Source organism: Halyomorpha halys, unplaced genomic scaffold (assembly GCF_000696795.3).
Source record: "Halyomorpha halys isolate HHAL.00 unplaced genomic scaffold, Hhal_1.1 Scaffold908.1, whole genome shotgun sequence".
Lineage (NCBI taxonomy): Eukaryota > Metazoa > Arthropoda > Insecta > Hemiptera > Pentatomidae > Halyomorpha > Halyomorpha halys.
In genome coordinates, this window is record NW_027115706.1 from 274,476 (window position 1) to 297,463 (window position 22,988).

Below are 22,988 nucleotides of genomic sequence, written 5' to 3' on the forward strand. Positions count from 1 at the left end.
AACGGGTACATCAAATATATTATTTTGTTATAGTTCTGTTGATTAAAGTGAGGTATTTATTTGTTATTATTGATGAATGACTATCGTTAGCTGCTGATTCAGTATCCCTTTCTGGGTACTTCTGGAAGCCATCACAGTAACCTTTAACCACAAAGCATAGAATGCATAGAGGAGGCACGGCTCTTGGTGTTCTGTACCATCCACCTCGAATGTTTATACATCAATAATGTATTTTGTTTTTTAATTATATTGGGTTCAATAAAACTAACAAATAGTCTAGTTAACATTGCATTTACTTTATTATACTAAAATAACATCATAGAAGTTTAAGTTCGAAGAACATTGTATTAAAATGACTTTATAGACGATAAGGTCCGAGTACTTTATTAAATGAATCATTTTAGTTAATTTTTGATGAATTTGATTTTCATCAATTGATTGTTCTTGTCAAGAATATTTTAAAAAAAAATTATATTAAAATATGATAACCCTTAAAGATTAGATAAATAAGTTCACATAAATGAATTCATAGACCAATTTACATAAACAATTTTTTGGTTTCAAATATTGAGCCAAAAATTTGTTCACAAAAGCTGTTTTTGAAATAAAATCCTGAAAAATTCGCTCACAAAATTGACTTATCTTAATCATAGCATACATTAGTTAAATTATCTTCCACAATTGTATTCAATATTTTTAAATATCAAATTATCAATTATTTGAATGCAAAATTAATTCTTCCTGTAGATTATAATAGTTGGATAAAAAATCTTGCTCAGATTTATCTATATTCAAAAACATTTTTTCTTTAACTTTATATCTATATGACTAATCCTATTCTTTTATACATACTTCTATTTAAATTATGTGTTATTATGATTTATACATTAATTATTATTAGTTATAACAAAAATATTCATATAGTCACATTTTTTATTTTCTTGTAACTCCTACGTTTTGGGCATTCTAAGGGATATTATTTTTAATATCATAGCTAACATTGTTATCAAACTGTTGCTTACTATTATGATGTCTATCACTATCAAGTGATAGAGTGTAATAGACATTATAAACTGAATAATTATAATAAGTGAAATTATGGCCTTGAGAATGGCCAGACTGGCTGAAATGTAGGAGGTACAAGAAAATAAAAAATGTGAGGCTATATAGATTTAATTTCAAAAATTAAAAATCGTTAAGGGTCATAAAGGACCTGATGATATTCGAAGGTTAATAAAGCTAACTATTAGTTTAATATAATAACGTCTATTTGTATTACATTAAAATATCAAAATAGAAGGTAGTGGAGCTGATAGAAGACAAGGCTCTTCATAGTACAAGAGCCCAAGAGGAGAAAAAAGGTAGTAATTTCATCCCAATGATTTATTACTTTTTTTTTCTTTCATCGGCCCAAGACTCCCGTTGGAGTCCTATACTGCTCCAATTGATTACTTTAAAGAAAATTATGTACATATAATTACTAGTTGAAATTAATGAGTCTGCCAAGTATAGTGTAATATCCTCTTTTATGAGTAAATAGTTATTTTTACGTATGAATGATTTTAGTTATGTTTTTATTCTATGTATCGACTTTGAATATTGCTCATTTGTTTTGTTCAACGAAAAATCTAGCTAACCAATTTTCATCGTCTATAATAAATAGGTTATTCAAAACAAAACCAAGATGGCAGCGCGAGTCTTTCCAAAAATCCGTTGAATCGCGGCCATGTTGAGCAGATTCAAATATTTTTAAAACTTTATTTAACTTCCCATCATAATTGTAGTTACAGTAAATTGAAGAAAAAAATATATGTCAAGAATAAGTGTTAAAGAATAATATTTATATAGGAAATCATAGGAAAAAACTCAAAACCGTAGTGCTACAATCGATGTTGAGAACTAACAATGAGAGAAGGGGAAGGAAGAAAACTTGTTTTTTTTAAATTCCTTGCTTAGGCGGGAGATGGATAACATCATCTAGAGGCAGGATGCCCTGTTGATACCTTAGCTACTCTCAGTGGTTGACATCTTGAAAAAAGAAGACATCGAAGAGTCACCCAAGAAGAAAAAGGGACCCTTTGTTTTGGATCGCCTGGTGAGAGATGAAGAGAATCTTTTGTTGACCTTTAGAAATAGCATTTTGCGAAAGAAGACAAAATGTTTTGTTTACAGTTAGTGAGTGTCTGCGGGGAAGGAAGACATAGAGTAATTGGTTAGTGTTGCTCAAAATAGAATTGAAACAGATTTGTAAAGGTAGCTAATACATTATTTAATCCAGTGTCATTGAAAATAAGTGTTCTGATTGCCTTGGAACCCGCTCTGAGATATGGGAAAGAGTCTATAATATGATATATAATTAAAAATAAAAATTCTCATATTTATTTAATATTTAATCTTTTTATTTGACCATGTCATCTTCAAATCTATACTTTAAGTATGAGAATTAATTTTTCTTTTTATTTACTTTAAATAATTTTTGAATATTACAACAGGTAAGAGGAATAAAAAATGGTGGCTGTTTCAAAACTTTAAAAAAATTAATTTTTCATTCAGAGCTCTATATCTTTAAAACTACCAACAACATTAGAAAACCTAATAGAGTATCATTTAAAGTAGAGTATATTTTCTAGAATATGAGCCCTAATATAGCAATTTACATTCAATAGTATTCGAGATATAGCTTTTCAAAAAGCAACATTTCATAAAAATGTTCTGAAAGATCATTAAGTGATCAGTATCAGTAACTGAATTTATTTTGAGAAATAAATTAAGGGTAGTTTAATGTGCTATTAAGTAGTTCCTGATGATTATCTTTGTAGGAGTTGTAGTTTTCATGATATTTGCTGAAAGAAATTGATTCTTCACCTTGGCCCTTCACTATCGGGACAATGTGGGCCAGACTGTTTAGTTTGCTTTAATCGTAATTATGCTGTTTTATTAAAGCCATCTGAGTTTGCTTCCGTCTCTAAAAATAATATGTTTACTGATTGTATACAGTCAAATGACTCAATGCACTACAATAGCAGAACCTTATGAAAATGATAATGAGTTATTCCTAGTCTGGTCACAGACCACTTTCACATAGAGGCAGAAGAAGAAAGTGAGCTCTGATGCAGTTCCTTCTGAGCTATTCAGTCTGATTAAAAAAAATACAACTGCGAAATAAGGAATATAGTTACAACTGCTGTGAAGACCTAGTTTTGATATAACTAGTGAAGAGTTTACTCCAGCCTGGAGAGTTTGGAGCTTCCTTAAACTATTGAATTCCTTTCATATCTAATCCTCACTATCAAAAATCCTTAATGTTCCTTACGTTGTCACAAATCAAGACATTTATCAGGACCTCAATGTTTCATATGTTGCCAATTTGTACAGTACCAGATACCAATCTTTCTATGATCAACTTCCCAACCACCCAAAACCACTTGTTTCTAATCTGAATTCTCCTTCATTACCTGATAATCTGAAAAGAAGATAGCCTTGAGATGTTCCTCGATTAGTCTCCGAAAAAATCTGTTTCATTGTCTAATTTTGGATTTTAAAAATAGGTAAGACTACTCTGTACTAAAAAAATTTATTCCACAAACTTACTTTCTCATATTTCAAGGATAGGTATTTCCGTCTAAAATAGGTACAAACAGATCAATGCTGGAGTACCTCAAGACAGTGTATTAGGTCCTACACTTTCCAACATGTATTACGCAGACTTCTCCCTCTCACAGCACTCGGATACTCAAATTTAATGCTGATTCAGCAATTCTAACATCCAACAAAGATGCTACTTAGTTTCTCAAGTTTTCAAAGAGCAACTGGATGACATCCTAAGGTTGTTCAAACAATGGGGAAAAAAGTGAATTAATTCACGTTACATTTACTCTCAAAGACTTTTGTCCTCCAGTATGTCACAATGACATTGCAATATCAAATTCTGATATAGTACAGTATTTGGATTTCTACTTTGATAAACGAATGACGTAGGCAAGCTACATAAGACGCAAGAGAAAAGAACTTAACTAACTGTACGGACTTCTTTCTAGGTTACTTGACGGTCGTTCAAAATTATTACTGACTAATAAACCAACAATTTATAAAATACTAATTAAACCACTTTGGACACACGGCGTCTAGTTATGAGGAACAGCCAAAAGGTCAAATATAAAAATAAAAAAAAAAAAAAATCAATCTTTTCAATCCAAAGTAATCCTAAAGTGTTGATACACCTTTTTGTATTTCTCACGAAACATTACACTCTGCCATTAAAATTCCATTCGTTATCGCGATTGCCATAGACCTTTTAATGATTTTCATGACTCCAGAACTATATGCTGCTACTAACTCATACAGTCCACCCAGAAGACTATTGAGGTGCTGGCCAAGAGAAACAAAATAAAAATATACCTATACCACTGCATTCTTCAAAAGGTTAGAGGGTTCAGTACTTTGTAAGAAAGTACTATTTCTTGAACAATGGTTGTGCAAGGATTTGATTTGCACATGATCATCAACCGCCAATGTTTTCTCCAATTAAGTGTATCCACTTTATAGAAAATGGAAGGGCTTCTAAGCCCACTGTGTTGACTTATTTGTTGATTCGAACCAGGATCCAGGAGATAAAACTAGTGCCTTACTCGCAAAGATACCCCGCTATCTAAATTATATTAGAGAAATTATTTATTAAAATATAATTATGGCTATTGTAAATTTTTTCCGACCCCTTTTACGTTGAATTTAGCTCTTAAAGTTTACCGGGTTAAACTGATCATTTATTGTTATCGATCCAGTAAAAAAATAAATAAATAAAATGAATCATTTTGTACAACATAATTATTATTTAATATTCATAATTTCACAAATAGTATAATTCCCGCATATTATTAAATTTACCTTATAATCATTGGTTTTTTTTAATCTGAATATATTCACTATGGTCATTATTAATATCAACACCTCATCGCAACAAGTATACAACAAAATGAAGTACAAAATACACGATGGAATGCTACCAGATATTATTCGTTATAAGCTTAAAGTTAAATTCAATATCTTAGCTGGCTTATGAAGAATTTGGTTCAACAAATACACTATTTTAGAATATGACTTTTAAATTTGTATAAAAAAGGGCTGTCGGAAGAATTAATATATTTTAGTAATTATCAAGTGTTAGAACACTCGCTAAACTGTATTACATATTCTTGTCATTATCATTATTATACCATTAATATGGTTATTTATTTAAATTCGAGAATCTTCTACAATTAAAAATCGAACCATGTACGAGCCTCTTCCATCCACTCTCGGCTTGTGGCAAAGGGGTAACCCTCGGAAAATATTTGAAAATTAGGTTGCATAAAGTGGATTTTGTGATACTTTTATTGAAAATTAGCCTGATAAAATCTTTTAGCTAACTGAGGAAAGATAATTAAGAAAATAGTTTCAACAATAAATCTTAATAATATGTGTTTCCCATCCCAAGACTCGCGATCCATCGGTAGGGAACCAATGCAATATATTATTTGTAAACAACCTGTCAGTTCATAGCTTGCGGGGCTCACAATAGACACCATTTAATAACTGTAATTAAATTTTATGGCCAGGTTTTTGTTTCATGAAAAAATAACTCGATGAAAAAAATTATTTGTTTCGAGATCTTTTGTATAATACCCGTGGCATCTGAATGGTATGGGATTTTAAAACTGTTATAAAAGTAGAAAAAATAGATAAGCCATGTGGAGCGGTCCCTCCCCATTCTCTATACTCCTGGGCCAATATTGTTACAGCCGCCTTCAGAGGACCCAGCCCACTCCCTTATAATATGGCAAAGGAAGGGCATTGTATAGATGTACATTAGCCTATTCTGTATATACTGTATTAGTTGTTTAATAAATAAATATAAAGAAGGGGAAAGAAATAGAAAAGATGACCTGAGTGATAGTGTGGTGCAGTCAGTGGCGCAATAGACAACACAGAGCTGTACGTATGAGTTGAAGTAGAAATGAGAAAACTAGGTTTTACGTGATAGTGTGTGTTAATTACGATAACGGAACATCACCAATAACATTTTGATATTATTGCCTTGGTTTATTTTTACCCTCAACAAATATTAATATTAAGAATAATGTTCCGATAACGAACGGAAACAACACTGATTACCTATTAACATTATTGGCTAGGTATTTATTTTTACCTTATGACGTATCCATTCGATGCAGAATGTTCTTTGATTTTTTGTATTACATCATTTTCACTATGATCTACCGTTTAAGATGTATGTATAAAAAAGAGTTCTAACACTTCGTTGGATTAATTTATTTAACTTAATAACCGTTTTAGGACCGCAAGAAATGAGTTTTCATTTTGGAATCAAAATTAAATAGTACAAAATGAAAAATGGAATACTACTGTTCTTAGTTTTGAACAAATATGTTAAGGTATTCATTCGAAGCAGGATTTAATGCCGTTGGATTCGCTATACTACAACCTTTTTGCTAGGACATGTCATTAAGAAGCTAACAAGAAAAAAGACCTAATTCGTTACATAATTAAATAAATTAACTAATTAATACACTTTTTAAGACCGCTAGAAATGCGTTTTTATGTCAAGTGTGATAGGAATTATTTTTTAAAGTAATTCATGGACTAGCAGACCCACCAATGCTTCGCTATTGCTATATTTAAGGATGTATATGTTAAACGTTTGCTAAACCAAAGATTTAAAAAAGAGAGAAAGGAGAGAGAAATGACCAACTCGGTTGCTACTCAAACACTGGCTTTATTTTTTTTTCGAAACCCCTACAAAATTTAATGAAATATTTGTAAATAATGTATTTTCTCCTCTTACTGTAGAACATCTACATTCTAACGAGTCTTTTGGAGTGTATTAGTTTTGTAGTGCGTATTTATAAAAGTGTATAATGTATTGGGGCACACATTATTTCTGAATTTAATAAACCTAAATCTAATAAAAACTTAATCATAATACTACATGACCTAAGATAGTGTATAGGCAAATGAAAATTTGTCCGATCAACTATAAATCAAATTATTTTAGCAAATTTCATGTAAACTATTACTCCTACGAAGATAAAAATCATAAACTACTTTATAGCTCATTTACTAGCTTTAATTTGAGTGCTGATGGACATCGGTACGTCAACTGGTTTTTTGAGATATACATTTTTCAAAATAAATTCACCAACTACTGATCTTTTAGTACGTTCTGTACATTTTTATGAAAGATTGCCTTTTTTTTAGTGTTCTGATACTCCTCTAGTGAGATTGATCGACCAACCTACTCGCTATAATTGTCTGTTCAATTAATATCTTGCTTCATATAATTTACAAGACAGAGATCCGTTTTATAAATCAATTAGAATGGATTAATTGTTATTAATTTCAATTTTAAATTAGAGTCTGTACGTGTAAAGAATAATTCCATCGCACATGTAACAATAATTATAATAATAAATTGGTTATGAGGGGTAAGAAAATTCCATGGATGGGCTACGTGGCTGGCGTCACGTGTTTGGGCCGAAATGGGGTTCCTATATCCGGCACTAGTTTTCTTCTGCCGTAGCAGCTTTGTTTAGACATAGGGCCAAAGTTTAAAAGCCGACATGAAATTTACAGAAGAAGTTTATGCTAATTTATTTTTAATTATTTATAAATTTCGTTTTTGGTCTAATAATAGCATCAGATCTATTAAATCAATTTTTTTTTAATATTTCACAGATTAATAAAATTTTACCAGTCGTTAACTTTTTCTCAGTTTCAAAATAACTACAGAGAGTGTATATGTAAACAAATATTACTATATTTAAATATTAAAATTAATTGTTTGTTTTTTTCACGAAGATTTATATATGATATAAACAGTTAAGGGGCTTTAGGTTAAAGATTAAACATGAAACTTGCTGTTTTAAACGCAAGTTTTTTTGCACAGGCATCGGTGGATGAAGTTCTACTAAACAAAAAAAATGGGTCCTTTGCACCCACGAAACACACTAATTGAAAATTTTTAATAGTGATCGAAAAATAATTTCTTTTTTGTTTATTATAATAATTTTTTTTCTTCGAAAATCACATAAATTGCTATAACTTCAGACTCCACCAATCTTTACGAAACTTAGGACTTATAGTTTAGGTTCTTATAAACTACACGAAATACCAAAAACCGGACGTGTGTAAACAAATTAGAACTGTATATTTAAAATAAGACCCTTGAGTTTTTCTTTATTTGAAAATAATTTTCCTCCCTAATAAACGAATGAAACCTAAAAAATTGTAATGTGTAAGGAAAAAAGAAATTCAGCTTTCCAACAGTTGTAGTTAAGTTGGTTTAGAACAGTGGTACTCAAACTTTTTCTCTTGTGGGCTACAAACACGTGTTAGTCATGCTTTCACGAGTCGTAACAAAAAAAAAAAATTAATTATAAAACAATTAATAAATTAAAATTAATTAATTATTTCTTAGGTTTTCGCGATTGTTACAAATTGAATTAAACAACTATGAACGGATTTATAGCGTATATTTTAGCATTTTTTTGGTCACTTCCTGACGTTTCAAATACGCTTCAGTATCCCTGGTTACAAGCAGTTGTTTAATTCAAATTATTTAGGTTTTAATAAAAAATCAAATTCAAAATGTTTGGATCAAGTCCATTCATTGACCTGGGAAAATAATTTAAAAATATATAGATTATTTTTTTTTTTAAACCTTTATTGAAATTCACAACTGTACATTTATATACATATATCCAGTAAATTTGATTTTAGTTTAAAAGGCGTGTAGAGAAACTATCCATTGCTAGGACTCTAATGAAGTTTTTGCATTAGCAGGTCTCGTGGCCATCTTCTTTTCAGACACCTCGGAGAATTGTCAGGAATTGAACAGGACGTAAGGTTAGAAACTACTGGATTTGGGAGGTTAGGGAGTTATGGGTAGTATGGGAGTTAGAATGGAATCTGGTTGGGGCTAGATCGGTTACATATGGATCATTCACGTCCTTATGGATGACTTGATATGTGCAAAGTAAGCAGCATTAAGGATTTTACGAAGGATTCTAAACTATAACTACTGGATACGAGAGGAATTGTATGGTTTAGTGGAGCCCCAAAGCTCAACTCCGTATGCCCAGATAGGCCTTATTATAGTTAAGTAGATGTAATAGATTGGAAGTTTAGACCGTTCGTCTAGTGAACGTTGTAATCGTCTCTCCACCTTTCCATGATGAGTTCATCACGCCAGATAATATCTCCATTTCTATCCTTAATTTTCTTCAGAGAAGTCGGTCGTTTTTCTCTCATTTCTTTGAGAACTCCATAGAAGAGCTCCTGTTTTTCATTAGAATTTTTCCCGATCTTCCGGCCAAATTCATCCCATGATTTCTTTTTCGCTCCCAGCACTTTTAACTTGGCTTCTTTTCTCCGATCCTTGTACAATTGATGTGCAGCGGGAGTTTTAAGACTCAAATGATTCTTCAAAAGCTTCCTTCTTTTCTTGAATCGCTTTTTTAACATATTCTGTCCACTAAGCAGTTCTTCTGGGGCCAGACCTTACGCTCTTCTCGCCACAGACCAATTTCGAGGTATCAAGGAGGATCCTCCTAAAAGCTGTCCATCTCGTGTCGATTTCTAAACTATCCCAAGGTCTGCTTTGGTCTGAAGCCATTCTTTCTACCTCTTCCTAGAAATAGGACGCCATTTCCTCCTGCTTTAAGCGGTACGATTTGATTACCCTTTTTTGAGGTCATTGCGTCTTTTTCTTGACTTTGTATATTTCCATGTTAGATTTGCAATTAATAAATAATGATCACTTCCGATCTCAAATCCTCTTTTGATTCTGGTATACTGTATATCTCGCATTTCCTCTCTTTTAACCAGAATACAATCTATAATAGATTTTTCGTTTCTTCCTCGCTCCCCTCTGGTATATTTATGACATTCTTAATGCGAAAAGAGTGTATTCATATTCATTTGACACATAGAAGTTTAAGTTTCTTTTCCTGTTGTCGTTGAGGAACTCTTCTCCATATCTTCCTAAGGTTTCCGGCTCCTCCTGTAGCTACAGCCTACCCGGCCATTCAGACCCCCTGAGACTATGGGTAAACCTTCACAGTTATCCACTTCTCTCTGAAGGTCATTAAAGAATGTATCTTTTTCTTCAGAGACAGCACTTACATTCGGCCCATAGGCGACCATCACTGATTGAATCCTCTCTCCTTCCAGTATATCTATTTTTTTTTTTTGCTTTGGCTCCTAGGCTGAGTAAGCAAAAAAAAAAATTAAATAAACTTAATAATTTTTATATTATTGATTTCTGCCTTTGGTTTTTGAGGGTTGAAAGGTTATTACAATCCAATAAAATGTCTTTTTTTTTTTTGTAGGATAAGAAAAAAAGCTGCTGGCCGTGTCAAAAGAATTTTTGGTCAGATCCATTTTTATCGTCTTTTATAACCCTTAAATATGAATTATTATAAGAAATATAAATTATATATTTCTGAAAAAGATTTTTTGAGAAATAAAAATTCTGACTATTTACGGACAATATTAAGAACTCCTCATGAGGCTCTAAACCTGCGGCCCGCCGGTCTTAGTAGATCCATCTGATATTACTTTATTTTTAATTTCTCACACATTAGAAAAATTAAGAACGCGCTGAGTAAATACTACCGCGCCGCTATGTTGAATGCTATTATTGGTATGGCAATTTCCCGTAACATACGGCAGTTTATTCATTTAATGCTTTGGTTCATAGGCTGAGTAAGCAAAAAAAAAATTAAAATCAGCGATGCCATGTCCTTAACCTTACCTTGTAAAACTGAATGCTTTGTTTATAATTTATACATAATTAGAAACAAATAATATATATGTATTTACGTATAAATAAAATAAATATTTCGAAATATTAATTTATGGATATTAATTACTTACAGAATATAAGTAGCAGTTTCTACAGTTTTGGACTAATCTGAAATTCCTAGCTGAATTTCGGTCATATATCCGCCCCCCTCCTTCCCCCCCAACAGCATTGTACATCATAATGGATCTCACAACAAAGGGAGGCAATAAATTTGGAATGATTTTTTTAATTGAGTTTAAGTCTTTAAATTGCTCAAGTCGATAAGTCAATTTCAAAGAGCTATTTTCACATCCTTGTGGACTATTAAAAAAAAGATTAAGTGGTAGTGGGAATTTATAATCATTTACGTTGTAAACTTAGCAATAATTTCCATTCCATGTAATATCACAGACTCAAAAAAAATCTGAATCCAATCAATTTTGCTCAGCCATTATAATTTTCAAGTCTTACAGTGAATTTTGTGAAAATCATAATTTTATGCATTTAAAAAAATATATATTGTGGCAATCTAGTGACTGGCCAGATCAGCCAGATCACAGACAGAACTGGAAATGTAATAATGTATCAAAATTTTATTAATAAGGATATTTATTTTTAAAAAATGCAATAACATTTTTATTTATTTTATTTTCTTATTTAATTATAATTATTATGTTTTATTTAATTATAACATTCATTCGTGAAAGTTATAGTTTACATTATCATTCGTATTATTAATAAATGTTGATATGTTAGGCTTATTGTAGATAAAATAAGATATGAAAAGAGTGGATTGATTGTTTTCAATATTACTTAATACTGCATTATTTGTTAATGATTGGAAAAGTTTGTCGGGGGGTGCGGTCAGCAAAGAACAACATAAATAAACAAAACCATATTTATTTATTTTATGCCGACGTTTCGACCTGAGTTTCAGGTCTTCATCAGGGGTTATGGCGTAGAAGGCAGGTTTGAAACTGATTCCAGTTACAGATTCCAAACTCAGGTCGAAACGTCGGCATAACATAAATAAATATGGTTTTGTTTATTTATGTTGTTCTTTGCTGACCGCACCCCCCCGACAAACTTCTCCAATCATTAATCTACGGTCAACTATCTACACCTCATTATTTGTTGTACTACATCTTCTAGTGGTGAGTTTATCATTCGAAAAAGTAATTTATCTTGTAGAAAATCTATCAATTTTTCAGATTAATTCTACCTTAAAAATAAAAGTGCTTTTAGATTGTAGGAAGATAGTCCGGGTGGCGGTCAATAAAGGTTCAAAATAGTAGAAGAAATTAGTGCATAAAAAAAAATGACCGTATCAAATTCAAGATTTCAAAGGACTCTAAATATTTTAATCCTATTTACTACTTACCAATACTTTATGTATGTATGTCCGAATGAATATGTATAAAAAAAAAGGAAAGAGTACGAGTCAATAGCGATTGGCAGCCAATGGACCACATTCTGTTTTTGAGAGGACAATGGAGGACATTCCTATTAACCTTCCTTTCCTGGGCGTGGCCTTTTTGCCTTTACTTTTCCTTTTAAGGCAGTTAGGATTATACCCCCTCCTGTTTGTCAAAATGAGTCGTATTGTTAGCTAAAATAACAAGGTTTTTGCTGGGTATGGTTCTATATCTTTCTATATAGATAGTTCTGAATAAGATTTTCGTGAGGGTAGTTTATAATTACGTTATATTAATAATAAATACCGCAGCATAATATTAAAATTATATAATTAAATTAGTACTTGATAACAATATCATTACATTGTTATTATATATTATACTTTTATAATAATAATAATCTTTATTTATTCTGGGATTGATCTCTTTAGAATAATTTACAGGCGCCAAAATTAGGCTTTAGAGCCTTTGAGTAAATTACAAAATAGAGATGAAATAACAAGATGCCATAAAATAAAACAATACAATGAATTTAAAAAGATACAAATAAACAACAGAATAATAACAGAATAATAAAATGATGATAAAAGATTAAATACCATTAAACTAAAAAATAAATGAAAATATATAATTTCTGCTGATTTACAATTATAAACGAAAATCCAAGACATAAAATATATAAAGCTTTTTTGAAACTTTCAATTGTTATTCTTCCGGAATTGGGTGGACAGAAGGTAGTCGAAGATACGGGATTTGAAGATTGGAAGGGTATTAGAACTACGAATAAAGGAGGGAATAGAATTCCATAGGGAAGAGGAACGGATAAGAAAAGATCTACCAAATATTACGAAATATTTATAGTGGATATCAAGACGAAGATAAATTTAAAACAAATTGTATTTAATTTTTTGAAGAGTGTACCTCGAAATGTATACTTCACAATTTAACTAATGAAATAATAAACAAAAAATAATCGTAATATAATAAAATTCTTATGATCAGTTATAGAATTTGGTCTATATTGAGAAACAGTCATATGCTTTCTTTAAACTTTCCCATACTAAGTTCAGAAAAGCTAACAAAATGTTTTTTCTCTGTTATTCTGACTTTCCGCCAAGATGTATATCATTCATTCTTCCTGAGAGTTTTCAAATCAAATAAATGTCAAAAGTAGGGCTGCTGTAATATACATTTATGATAACCTAAAATCCTATTTTTTATAATCTAAAATAGAATTTTTTTAAAAAATAAAAATTCATTTATTTATCATCGAATTTAAACTTTTTCATTATTTCATATATGGTAATTTAAAAATGATGTCATTTAGAGTATAGATGTTTTAACTAAATAAAAATATATCTTTTTTTTTTTTTTTTAATTTATCTAAGCAAGTATATTTATTTATTACAATAAAGATCCAGTTTCATCAATATTTTGGCAAATTATTACATTTTAGTTCAATACACAATTTTTATTTATTTTATTTTATTTATTTATTGTAATTCACGGAAATATTGCACAGAAAGCGGTGCAATTTGTGATTAAGGGACATCAGCGAGTGACAGGGGTGTAATTGTCATAAAAATCATCACAGTATTTAAACAAAATTTTATTCGATTTTTGAATTCAACGAATATTGAAAGCCAAAGCCTTATTTTTTTATAGGGTGTTCAATTTCTTTTTCTTCATATATTACATAGATTCAGTAATGAAAGCAATAAGCCAAAATTCAGAACTACAATTTTTATACTGTCTTAAAATTTTAATAAATACACAGGTTCGAGATCCGTTGATGCATCTAGAATGTATTATTTATTATTTTTAAAATATTATAAAAATCTTATAATTTTTTTCGCTATCAAGGAATAAACTTGTTAATTTCACAGGTTAAACAACGAAACCGTCAATGTCCGTGGTTCATAAAATCATTAATGGAATGAAATTAATTCATTATCAAAACATTTGATTATTTATTTCTTGACTGCCTAACCCAGCAACGCTTAAATTTGAGTAACACAATTGAATGTTTGATATAGATTTAAAAGATTTGATAAAAATTGTTAGAACATAAATATTGTGTTTTTTATGTTTTAGCTACGAATTCTAAAATAGAATTTTTAAAAATATAATTATAGTGTTCGGCATGTCTTGAAAATAATTGTCCGATTTCACTGTTTTGTCTTGAAGGGAATTTATTTTGGTTTTCAAATATTTGATTAACAAACGAACATAACATTTTTGTTTCTATAGTCGGGTAATATCGAAAATTCGCCGTATCTTTGACAATACTTGTCCGAAACAGATGATTTTTTCTTTGATTTGGTGATCCCATTATCTATCATTATTTCTTATACACATAATGTGAAAAAAAATTTTTAAATTTTTTATCATGCAATTTATGTTTAATTTTGATGATAAATTTTTATCTGCTGGATAAATCTGGTATTTAAATAGTCCTCTCAAGAACGACACCGAACATTTTGTAAAAAAAAAAAAAAAAATCCGTGAGAATCGGTTGAATAATTTCGGAGATCTTAATAAGTAACAACAGAATATACAATTTTTATTTTTCTAAATTTTTAATGGAACAGAAAAAAAACAGTCATTTATATCGCCAATCGCCTGAGTTAATAAAAAATCCACCAAATTATTCTCCCAGGGGTTTCAGTTGAACTGGTAATACAGGTTCCTCAGGCAGCAATAACACAGTGGTGCTGTCAACAGGACAGGGCGCTCCGTTATGTTCGCTATCTTGGATTGATCCTATGTTATTATCATAATCAACGAGATAAAAAACTTCTAATGAAAGTTAGTATCATGAAAACTATTCCTTCCACGAATCCTATCAAAGAAAATCCCAAAAGAGAATTTTATCTTTCAAAGTACAAGTGCCCACTCATTTAACACTCCAGAAGATTTTTACAAATCTTACGTTATTTTAAATACTTAGTATACTAAATTGACTTGAAGTTCCTAAGAGAGGAGTATACGGACGATGTAGAATCAGTATGACTCCAATCCAGGGATTCTTGGGTCAGCAATAAACATTATCCAGAATTGAAAGGTTTTTTTTTTTAGTAGTATTAATAATAAGATGTTTTTATATAACTGGTATATCCAATTGGAGCAAAAATACAAAACATGGTATATATTTGTTTATTCCACTTCCTACAGTAAAAAAATATAAGAAATATAATTCAGCAAATAGCTGAACAAATATAATAATAATAGCCGGTATTTCTTAAATATTACACTTTAAAGTACAAAACAACCATTAAAATAATAAACCGTAAAATTTCGTGCAGTCATTTTCAAAGTACAAGGTCAAAACGATGATAGCTTTGTCCGAATAAAAATAAAGAACTGTGAAAACGTAAAAACTTTATTAGTGAAGCTTCACGTTTTAACAATTCAATATTTTATTACTCCAATTTTATTTCCAAAGCATCAAATGACGATTTAACCAAATAATTTCAAACTTAGAGCACATTTCCACGTAGCAGATTTCTGTCCTAAGGATAGAACTTTTTGAAAAATGATGATAATATACAACTGTCACCATAGACCAATAACAAACAGGAAACCTACAAGTTTTTAAGTTACAAGTAACATTAGTGTAATGAGATTATGAGATATGATAGCTCTCTGTCGAACCCCCTATGTTGCAGTTAGTAGTGAGACGTAGTAGAACGCTGATAATATTTTGGATAGCTTATGTCAGTTTTTTTTGTTATCATTAAGGATAGGATTTTTATTTGCTAAAAAATCTAAAATATGTACATAAATATGTGCTAGTAAATTGTCAAATATTTAAAAAAAATATGTATTTATAAATTATGTATTATTCAACAATATAAATTACTAATTAATTAGTAATTTTATAACTTAAAAAAAGTTACATAAATATGTATTTATTATATGAATAATATTTTAAAGAAATTATGTTAAAATATGTACAAAAAATTGCACTTAGAGAAAACAGCCGTTCAATAACAATATATTAATTAGTAATTGTAATTAAACTAGGGTAGTGAAACAAGACGAAGATGAGAAAGGACCATCGGAAGGGGGGAAACAGAGAAATGGATTGAGGAGTAAACAAAGAAATTCTATTTTTTATTTATTTTTTTTCCCGAACCCTCTAAAACAGAAATAAAAGTGAATTATTAAGTGCATTACTGTGAGAAAAAAAGAAAAGTAATTCGTGTTGTGTCTTACTAACAAATTCTAGGAAAATGCTACAGGAATAAGACCCTTGCTCTTTTTAATTGATTCTGAGAAATTCTCGATGTAATTCTCTGTGAAAATTTATTATTGCCACTGCTTTTAATTTGTTTTCAAAGATGAAAATATAGAATTTTTACACACTATTTATGATAAATGATAAATTTCACCTTTCAAGTTTCTTGCGTTCTCTTGAATCGTAGTTGCTGCGAAAAATGTATTTACAATTGAACAAATAATTTAAGGAAATACGTGATTCAGAACAAAATATCTAAAAATATGTAAAAAATAACAAATATTTCAGAAAATATGTGATTTACAACAAAATATGTAACAATATGTAGAAAAGACCAAACATTTATAAATATGTGAAATAAAAATGGCTTCTTTTGGCAAGAAATGTCTTGAAACATCGTTTGTTAGTAAGGAATCGAAATTATCATGGTCAGGTAAAAATATGTGAAAACATAAAAATCCTATCCCTAGTTATCATTTATTTCCTTTCAATACTTTTTAAAAGTTTCCGCCTCCTAAAAGTTCACCCGAAGCTCTCGAAACAAATATGAAGCAGATTAATCTTTAAACCTTTAAAGCTAAATAACAGCCAAACTTAACTGCTCTTAGTTATACCAGATTTAGAGATGAGCTGGGAGCAATTATGATTTAAATGCTGTTATTTATTAACATAATTTTTATATAGCTACTTATCTCAACATCTAAAATAGCATGTCATACGGTAATAACCGAAGGATTATTTCATAATCTTCGCTAATCATAGCTGTTAACGTAGCAGATCTAAATTACGGCTGTTAAATAACTATCATGTTATTCAGTACCACTGTAACGAATTGCTTGAAATTTAATCAAAGTTTGTTATATTCCTAAACCTTTTGGTTGAATTTGTAAAATAAATTCTATATAATTAGATATAAATCTGCTGGTCCAGAAACTTTTATCAAATACAAATGACTTTGAAGAGCTGTAAGCAGCAAACTGGAAAGCAGTAGCCCAAGATAGGCTTGTTCGGGCTGTCAAAGATCTGCTATAGTTGTAGAGCCAACTGAAATATATATATATATTTTCACAAAGTGTTGTTCATAATTTGGAAACAAATATAGATGTTGAAAAAATAACACCTTATAAAATATTTAGCGCAAAGGTTTCGACAAAGGATTAGAGCTAAAATTTATGAAATTTATCATACCTTAAAATAGTTTTAATACTTTAGGGCGGTAGATAATTTTCAATATATTGAGCGCTGAATGAAGATCTTGTTTCCTGGATAAAATGAACTTCTGGTTGCTCACACTTCATCATCATCAGAGGTATTGCAACCTGGTACTTTTCTTCAAGACATCGCCTCTATTTATCTCGTGTTTTGCGCAAGGGCCCACCAAACTCTTGTTCCCAGAGATGTCTGTCCATCGGCTTCAACCTCCTCTGTCATTTCAGCCGTGGGCGTCTTCTTCTTTCACCTTCCACATACCCAAATAATAATTTCTTAATGGACGAGGCACGATCCATTCATGTAACCTGTCCAGCCCACTACAGTCTTGATAGTATTTATATTTGTTTTTACAGTGTGTATATTGCACCACATCTGCATTGTGGTTCAAATACCTCAATACCTACATTTTAAGGACTTTACTGTATTGTTACTATATACTGTATTTGTACCTATTGCTTAGTTCAGGTAAAAAATCTAATTATTTCCGAACAGAAAATTCGTGCTATTGAAAAAATACTGTATTCTCCGAATAACGTAATTTTGATGGGAGTTTAGAGAAACAAAAGATCCAGTTTTTTACTTCTGGGTATAAGAGACTCATAAAAAAAAAAAAGTGGAAATTATTCAACAAGTGTATTGGATGCCATAGCCGGGTAAATATATGTTCCCTTTTAAAGTATAGTAAGTAGTAAGCAGTAAGAAAAGTTTACCAACATTAAACTTGTATTGATAAGAAAACTAAGAGTAAACTAACATCGTAATACTAAAGTATTTATTGTTATATAAATAACAATTATAAGGGAGCGCGTTAGCTACGGGATAAAGCGCGTCTAAGGACCCGAGTTCGAATCCGGCTGGGCAGAAAATTGGTTTCTATATCACTGTAGCCCTGAGTCACTCCTGTGGGTTCTGGAGCCCTCCTGGGGTCCACACAGCTTCTATGTAGTTGTTTGCAAGTAGTTGGTACCCTTAATTGGGTAAAAATCTGGCGGTCGAGCGTGATTCTGATCAAATCACCTCCTTGCACAACCATTGGTCTAGCAATAGTACTTCTTTACAAAGTACCAAACCCCTGGCGCTCCATGAGATTTTAATTTAATTTAATTTATTATTATATTATTATGTTGTAATAGGGGGCAGCGATAGTAGTGGTAACTCGCCAGTCTACCAACCTATAGGTTATCGATCGAATCCCGGTCCCACCAGGGTTTTTTTCAAGCACAAAATAATGCAAAACTCACTGGCAACCTCCCCCGGGCATGTGTGAAGCCCGTTAGCCAATGGGTGGCACTCACAAAAAATAGGGGTGGGAGTGACGAACCCACCCTGCAAAAAACCACGTCAAGAAACGCGCGATGACTAAGAAATACATCGCGCGATGACTAAGAAATACATCGCGCGAGGACTTAGGCCTCCATGGACTGTTGCCCATAGAATAATAAGTTGTAATAATGGTGATATGTTTAAGAACAGTTTATAAACTTATATACTTGTTACATAGAGTTTGTAACTTTAATTGTTGAGATTTGACAAAAAATAAACATTTTAGAACAGAACTAGCATAACATAATATATAAAAGAAATTATTTTTTTTTTTTTTGTAGATTTTACAAATACCCGGTATTACCTTCTGTTAAAAGATGAAATTGTTTTTTAACCGACAACTGTAAATGTTTTCATTAGTCAGGAATGATTAGAGAACTTCGCCGTTGACCGAAAGCGAGATTTCGCGTTGGTGATACTCCACTTTTCTTTGACCTGCGTCCTACGGGACTTTCTCTTATCAACAATCCAACCATGCCAGTCTTCAATATTCCACCATGATTAAACACCATTATTTTTAGTAAGTAGATGATAGAAATATCGGGTAAGCAAAAACTTTTTTTTTTATTTATACAACTTAGCAAAAAATAATTAAATAAAACTATCTGTAAACCAAAAGAAATGGAAATTATTATCAATCTTAATTAGATCATTCAATGCATTTTATAGAGCCCTTAACAAATTATTTTTAACGATTGATAATCTGTAGTTCAGTTGATATAAAAATGTTAAGACTGAATTCTTCTTTACAACAGTACTTACTTAATGCTCATATTTCAAAATTATTTTAAATTTTGAATGATATTGTAGGATTGATCACAGAGGTGACTGTTATTTGCATAATATATGAAAAATTAATGATTACAAAATACTAAAAAGTAAATTATATCATAGTATTTCGGCTGTCGTGATAACCAGAGGATGCATTAATAGAACATTCTCTACCTGGACGCAGTAATCAACTTAATCAGAAAAAAGGTGTGTTTTTTTTGTTCAAGTCCTCCATTGAGTCAGCCCAGCGTGGGAATGACAAGGCTCATTCAAAAGAATTGACTCACCAGACTTCCTAGAGAGATAATCCAGAGAAGAACTATTTTATTGTCTGTAGAAGTTGCAATTTCCTCATGATGGCAGATATGTGTTCCACAGCACTGCAACTTTTATTTTGTTTCAAGTCCAATAAAATGTGGAAAAAAAAAATTTTTTTTTTGGTTTAAAACCTCACCTTAAAAATTTTTTTTGTTTCTATTTCCTAAGTCTTATATTACTATCGGTCAAACCGTAAATAAAATCTGCATTTACTAACATTTTCCTATATAGCAGTAGAAAATTAGCCCTTTGTGAACGATCCAATAAAAAAAAATCTCCTTCGAATTTTTCGTGCTTATTTTGCCTCGCAGAGCACGTGGAAGATTCAGCAGATTCCCTCACTAACGGAAATTCACCGAAGCCGGGCGATTTCGTGGGCTACACACGCGCCACTGCCATCCCTTGTTCGGAGGCACTCATGGGCACGGCATGCGCCATATTAAGCAGCTCGAAACATTCCGCGCCGGCACGTCTATTGCTCGACTCAGAGAGTCAGTACACATTCATCACTGCCGAACTGCAACAAGGATTGGTGGTCAGTCCCAACACTTTTACGGTAGTATCGCCGGCTTGGGAAGTGTTCGCATCGAAAATATTAAGGGTCGGATGACGTTTAGACTTTTTTTGGATGACGTTCCATCCTTGACGACACCACAAACTTTAAAGTCCGTATTTGAACAGATAACCTCCGACATGCCCAAACGTCCAGTTCCTTCGACGCATCCTCACGCCTTCTATCCTTACAAAAGCAATTTACAGATAATACTCGTTTCGTATCCACGATACCCAGCATAGCTTCGCGCCATCCAATAACCATACGTCTTCAATATGTACCGACAACTGAGTCTTTTGCCGCTAAGCCTGGGCTTCTCAGAGTAGGCGGCAGAAATTAATTCTCGTTGAGAGACAATAGCATTCCAGGCCTCATCATGACCTGATGACGTCACTAGATAAGCAAATAATTTCCTACTTTATGAGACGCCACGATTTGCTCTTATGTCATATAATCGAATAAAATTTAAACAACATCACTAAACAATCTGCCTCTTATATTTGAATATTTGAATTAAGAGAAATATATGTGTTGATTGATAACCAGAAAGGTCTCACATTTTCAAAAAATTTTTCAGAAAAATTCTCATATTAATTATTTTAATTTATCATTTAGGTATTTTAAAAGAATAGATGCAGGAACAATTCTTTTGTATTTAGAAGTTTTAATTTCTAAATTTTGATGTCTACTACTGGTGTAAATGCATGTTATGTATGTAAATGCATGTAAATGTTAATTCAGTTAAAAAAAAAATTGATTTTGGATATAATCTAAAGTAAATTAGCATTAAGTTTACCAAACTAAAAAATTATTGATAAGAAAAGTATGATCCTAACTTTCCTTTAGCAATACTACCTCGTCGCGGTCGTCAGGATTGAATTGGCCCTCGTACATTGAAAGTCATGGGCAAGGATTGACGGGTCAGCAGTAATGAATGATACGGCAACTACATTCCACAAACGAGGTAAGCATTCCTTTTTTTTATAGTTTTTTAAAAAATAATTGTGTGATAAAACACATTTGTGATTCTATAGGTTTATCTGGAACCGCAAAGGGTATTCTCGAACACTCTTTTTTCTTAGTGTGGACCAAACCCAAAAAAATTGGAGCTGCCTTATACTAACACTTAAAATTAACCATACAAGGTGTTGAACACTCGATTGATAGCTTCTTTCTTTTCAAGAATTTTTAGAACTTCGAAATAAAATTTGGTAGTTCTTATTTTTGACGGATGGAGTTTCTTTTGGCAGCGAAGTCGACTTTGTGACCTCTTCCAGTCGTTTTTCACCTTACTAATCTTAGGAATTTCTACTGGAAAGGTACATTTTAAATGAAAGATTATGAGAATTTAATTTTAAAATAATTTTATATTAATAGTTTTTCCAACTTATTAAAGGTAAGATAAAAACGGTCCTAATCCGGGGATTTCGAAGGTCATGAATTTTTGTATGGAATCATATTTTCCTTGGGTTTCCATTCGGGAGTACTTTCAAACCAGAGAAAAGGAAAAAACATTTAGACCCATTTTTTGTTTTATAAGTGAGGAGAACAAAATTTTGGGAACCATACCCAATTGCTCTTGTGGCATCACCGCAAACATCTTATTTTAATTAGATCAATTAACCACACTATTGACCTCATCATATATTTTAAAGAAAATAAATGGGAAATCGCTTGTTAACAATACATGAATTTATACGGTGAGATTTCATTCAAGTTCTTAATTTGGTTGCTCAAGAATCAACAAAATAATAGATGACTCGTTAGAACAGAGTAATAAGCAGTAGTTTTTACAAAATATATGGTCCGTTCTTCCAAAATGGTAGAATTACCAGCACACTTAATCAAAGATTTGTTTCTCACATTTTTTGTCCCATGTCTTTACTATCAGACCATTAGCCATGTTTCACAACATTCCTGAATTGTGTATACACATAAATTAATATATATTTTATAATATTTTTTGAAAACTTAAACAATTATTTGTAATTCGGTAGGTAATAAAAAAACAGACACCAGTCATGCATTTGAAAAACAATACAACGATAAACGACTTGTCTACCAGGGAAAAGGTATTTAAACAGAAAATTAAGCTTTGTATATAATCTTTTCGCTTTCTTGAGACTGGTTATTATTGTTTAAGTCGAACGTTTCGGCCGATTCGACCATCCTCATGGACAATCTTACAATACAAATTTACAATATCAATTTAAGAAAAAAATTGCAGGCTATTCTGCCCAGATCAGTAATTTCAGTCGAATTTATCCTATTTTGTCAATTCTCCACATTAGCTTTTGACCGGGTATGGCATTCCGGATT

General features: G+C 31.2%; 1 protein-coding gene and 1 long non-coding RNA gene across 3 annotated transcripts in view; one reads left to right on the forward strand and one right to left on the reverse strand.

Moving 5' to 3' along the window:
• LOC106687026 (glucose dehydrogenase [FAD, quinone]) overlaps positions 1–22,988 on the reverse strand; it is a 36,904-nt gene that overhangs the window by 11,528 nt on the left and 2,388 nt on the right. The gene's annotated exons all lie outside the window — the stretch shown is intronic.
• Positions 21,520–22,988, forward strand: part of LOC136797110 (uncharacterized) — a 27,001-nt gene continuing 25,532 nt past the window's right edge. Inside the window, exon 1 of the long non-coding RNA XR_010844942.1 lies at positions 21,520–21,633. This is a non-coding gene — a long non-coding RNA (uncharacterized lncRNA). The remainder of the gene's footprint in view (positions 21,634–22,988) is intronic.